General features: G+C 37.7%; 2 pseudogenes; both read left to right on the top strand.

Moving 5' to 3' along the window:
* Positions 1-2,252: 2,252 nt before the first annotated feature.
* Positions 2,253-2,991, top strand: LOC127094870 (SUPPRESSOR OF GAMMA RESPONSE 1-like; annotated as a pseudogene).
* Positions 2,992-4,018: 1,027 nt separating this feature from the next.
* Positions 4,019-4,861, top strand: LOC127094868 (growth-regulating factor 5-like; annotated as a pseudogene).
* Positions 4,862-5,183: the final 322 nt, after the last annotated feature.

The raw sequence follows: 5,183 nt of genomic DNA, 5'->3' as shown, positions 1-5,183 counted from the left end.
ATGCATTTACTCACTCCTTTGGTTGAGTTATTGGTGTTGAGGATTCAGTACCTCCATAAAGCTTTCCCTAATTTCCAGTCTGTATATTGTCAGCATTTGCATTTCATGATCATTCATACATCATGCATATAAGCAAAATCCAAATCATGCATAGCCCGAAGTGCTTCACGCTCATTTGCATAATCTCAGGTCTCGTTGTTGATTGTATCCCTTGACCTTGAGACCAGTTATTACAGGCATCGTCTATTAAGTCTGGTTGTCACCAGTGTCTTTGACCAAATCCAGTTGTAACTGGTATCATTTTAAAGTCTGGTTGTAACCAGCATTTTTTTTAAGCCCAATTGTTATTGGCATCGTCTTTTGAAATCCAGTTGTAACTGGTATCCCTTTAAATCTGGTTGTCACCAGCCTTTTTTCTGTCAAGTCCAATTGTTATTGGCATCACCTGTTAAGTCCAGTTGTAACTGGCGTTCGAATGTTAAAATCCAGTTGTAACTGGTATATTTTAAAAGTCTGGTTGTCACCAGCACCCTGTCTTAAATCCAATCGTAATTGGTACCTCAAGCACAATTGTAACTGGCACTTTGATAAAATCCATTTGTAAATGGTACAATAAATCTGGTTGTAACCAACATTGTCTGCAAGTCCATTTGTTATTGGCATCATATGTTAAATCCAGTTGTAACTGGTATCATTTTAAAGTCTGGTTGTCACCAGCATCTTTTGAAATCCAGTTGTAACTGGTATCCTTTTACAGTCTGGTTGTCACCAACATCTGTCAAACCCAGTTGTAACTGGTATCATTTTAAAGTCTGGTTGTCACCAGCATCTGCTAAATCCAGTTGTAACTGGTATCCTTTTAAAGTCTGGTTGTCACCAGCATTTGTCAAATCCAGTTGAAATTGGTATCCTTTTAAAGTCTGGTTGTCACCAGCATTTGTCAAATCCAGTTGTAACTGGTATCCTTTTAAAGTCTGGTTGTCACCAGCATTTGTCAAATCTAATTGTAACTGGTATCCTTTTGAAGTCTGGTTTGTCACCAGCATCTGTCAAATTCATTTGTAAATGGTATCTTTAAGTCTGGTTGTCACCAGCGCCCTTGAAGTCCAAGTGTAACTAGAACTTCCTGGAAAGTGGTCATTTTGACTCTTTCATTGATGGTAATTTCCAGAATTTTTGATCGGATGATTTTCTTGTAAGAGATCTCTAGATTTGTCAAGAATGTTCATGTTGTCATCAGGTCATGTTTGAACTTGTTTTGATATACTCTTTTTGAATCTTTCTATTTGTGGACAAGTCATGTTTGAACTCGCTGTCAGAACCATTCTTGGTATTCCCCAGCATTGACAAGTCATTTTTGAACTCGCTGTCAGAACCATTCTTAGTATTCCCCAGCATTGTCAAGTCATGTATGAACCTGCTGTTGAGCTTTTATTCCAGTATTACCAGGTCATGTCTGAACCTGTTTTGAAGAATCTTTCTCTTTGATTATTCCAGTGTCGTCAAGTCATGTATGAACTTGTTGTGGAAATTTTCTCAAAATATTCGAGTTGTTAGTAAGTCATGTATGAACTTACTTCCGAAATCTCTTGTATTCTAAGTGTCGTTCATCGAGTTTCACTTTGAGTACTCTCTAGTGTGTGTCTGATTCTCCAGCAGGATTGTTTTCCCCAGCGAGTTGGTCTTTACCATTTGTCTGTCTCCCTGTGGACCATCAATATCCCCCACAGATTGGTCTATCTAGTAGCATCTCCTGTTAAGGATTCACCGTGTCCCTAACAAAAATAAAAAAATAAAGAGTCTTGCATCCATGCATATCATATCATAGCATTTGCATTTTTTTTCAGGATCAAAATCTGGGTCTCCATGGTATTTAACCATCCCCCACTGCGATCCAATGAAAAAGTGTTGTTTCATTTTCCTCTGGTGGAGGATGTTTAAATAGGGGCAACAGTCATACCCCGATTTTGGCCCTGAAACCTTTCTCCATCGATCACTCGTTTGCATTATTTCTTCATTCACCTTCATATCCTTCATTCATGTTCATGTTTATTATTTCATATTTTTTACGTTTTTCACATTCCAAATTTACATTCATATTTTCTTCATTCACATTGAAAAATTTTCCATTCATATTCAAGAAAATTCCACGTACTCATTCATATCTCGACTACATCATTCATTCACTCATTCATTCATCGCTCTCTCTATTGAATGTGTTTTCTTCATCATTCATTTCCTTCATACCAATAATGGCTAGGAGCTGGCTTATTGACATGGGAGGATTTGCAAAGAAAGTGAAAAGAACTACACTCTCTTTAGCTAATCAGATAAAGGATTATGGCGCATATCGGGGATGTCCAAACTGTCACTGTCGTATAGACAATAGTGATGTTTCTAGCGAGTGGCCTGGCTTTCCGATTGGTATAAAGTTTGATCATTCTGATGTAGAATTATTAGACCATTTAGCGTCTAAATGTGGTGTTAGTAATGCAAATCCTCACATGCTTATCGACGAGTTCATACCAACATTGGAAGGAGACCAAGGCATCTGCTATACACGTCCTTAAAAAATCTTCCAGGTGCTAAGAAAGATGGGAGTAGCATTCACTTTTTTTTCACAGAACAATAAACGCATATAATACTGGTCAACAAAAGCGTCAAAATATTCAACATCATGGCTTAACTGAAGATCATGTACGCTGGCACAAGACTGGTAAGACCAAAGCTGTAATAGAATATGGAGTACATAAGGGCTATAAGAAGATCTTGGTTTTGTATATAAGATCTGGGAAAGAGTCAAAATCCTACAAATCTGACTGGAAAATGCATCAGTACCATCCTGGGAATGATGAAGATGAGAAGAATGGAGAATATGTGTTTTCAAAAGTATTTTATAAACATAATGAAAAAATGAAGAACTTAATTCATGTGTCACAAGTTTCAACACCAACATGTTATATTCCTCTAACAATAATATTACAAATTTGAGACATCCACCACCAGATATATCTTCTGAGTGCAACAACACTGCATCTGGTGGGGCAAATAAGAAAGAGCTAGATTTCAATAAGCTACAATTCAATTAACCTTCAAGGTTAGGAAAGAGAAATTAGGTGACAGGACTACTGCCATTCACCAGCTCTGTCTCGTTAGAAGTTTTTGGTTATATCAAGATTCCTTCAGACACAAATTGAGGCTCCTATCTTACCATACTTGAGCAATGGACCTGGAAATGCAAGATAACCACATTTAGTTTAAGGAGATAAGAATTGTTTATCCTGGTCAGTTTCTACATAAAAATAGCTTGAAAGCAGCCGAAAAGTTTTCTCATGAAGAACCAAACAAGGACTTACAATGTTGGGTTGTTTCGCATACTATCTTCTGCTTGTTTGGTAGAGGAGGCCTTTGAACTATCGGCTTCATATCTCTTTCTCAACCCTTTGCCATTTGATGCTCACTGCTCACGGGTCACTGGATTTTTTAAGACTCCTGCAATTTTGCTCTCACACCATGACTAGATTTCTTTTTCTTCTTTTCTCCCTTGTTGTTGACATAAATAATGATTTGGGCCAAGGTGATGTAAAAGAAGTAAATGAAAACTTTTTGATACAAAGAGAAGGTCACAGAGAGAATGGGCAAAATGCAGTGCAATTTTGTTGAGAAAACTTACATTTCAGGAGAAGATGGGTCCAAATAGATGTGAGTGCCGTTTATGGACTCTTCTGAACTATTATGATGCAATCATTATTCTCCACAAGGACAAAACTTGCGCTTCTCTTCTCATCAGAAGTTGGCCATGGAACTCAATTTGCAACAGGACATGCTAGCAGGTGCTTCCAACCTTTATGTTCACAAACTCATTCTGGCCACCTTTACTGCTATGTTCGCTCTTCGAATAACGCGTGGTATATCCTGGATGATAATTGGGTAAAACCTGCCAGTGAATGTGGAGTTTCTAAATCAGCATAGCTTACATAGCACAATATAATTTCTAAACCAAAAAACTCTCAAAAAAATGATGAGTAGTGCAAGATCAAGAAATAGGTCACCTTTTACACCAAACCAATGGCAAGAGCTTGAACAACAAACTCCTGTTTTCAAATACATGGTTACAGGAACACCTATTCCACCAGATCTTATCTTCTCTATCAAAAGAAGCTTGGACAGTTCTATATCTTCAAGAATCTTTCCACATCCTCCAATTGGGTGGGGATGTTTTGGAAATGGGATTTGGCAGAAAAGTAGACCCAGAGCCCGGAAGGTGCAGAAGAACAAATGGCAAGAAATGGAGATGTTCAAAGGAAGCGTATCCAGACTCTAAGCAATGTCAAAGACACATACACAAAGGTAGAAACTGTTTAGGAAAGGTTGTGGAACTAGTTGTGTCTTCATCATCAGCAGCAACGACACCTTAACCTTACCTTCTTCTTTTCCTTTTCATGAATCTCAACAAGCCTTTTCATAACCCTACCAAAACCCTTGCTTTTATTCTCAGCAATCTATTACTGGTTCTAAACCTCTTGATCATTCTGAATTTCAACCTCATGACGGTTCTACTACTCATCACCGCGTTTTGGATTTTGGATCTTATTCTCACGATGGAAAAGACTATATGAGGCATGTTCAAGTACAAGGGATAAGAGATGGAACTATGGATGAGACAACTTTCTTTCCAGAAAATTTCGGCTCTTCTAGGAGTTATCATGATTCATGTCAACAACGACAACTGAATTCCTTTAAGTCGTCGTCATACGCAAGCTCACAATTTCAGAACATCAAAGATGATGATCCAAGACAGACATTATCCCCTCAACAGCAACTGTTGTTACATTATGTTGTATGTATGGATTTGTCGTAGTACAAGGACCTGTTCATGGACAAAGAGTTAGACAGGCCGATGTTGGTTTTAAAATTCATGAGAAGTGTGATCCATTAAGATTTCAGGATGACAAACCTGTCCAGCCAATTGCTATATCTAATAAAATTCTGAAAAAGATCAAAAAGCTTATCATTTGTATTCCTTGGGATTCCTAGACCAGATCGAAATCAAACATCATGACAATGCCATGTCCACCTATAATACCAATGTAAACCAAGCCATTCAGTCCACTTACAATAGAGAAAAGGCCAATAAAAACAATTCCAATAAAAGTACATTCAACCTGCATCTGATTTTTCAT

The sequence above is a fragment of the Lathyrus oleraceus genome, chromosome 6 (genome assembly GCF_024323335.1).
Source record: "Lathyrus oleraceus cultivar Zhongwan6 chromosome 6, CAAS_Psat_ZW6_1.0, whole genome shotgun sequence".
Lineage (NCBI taxonomy): Eukaryota > Viridiplantae > Streptophyta > Magnoliopsida > Fabales > Fabaceae > Lathyrus > Lathyrus oleraceus.
This window is presented reverse-complemented; position numbering and strand designations above follow the sequence as displayed.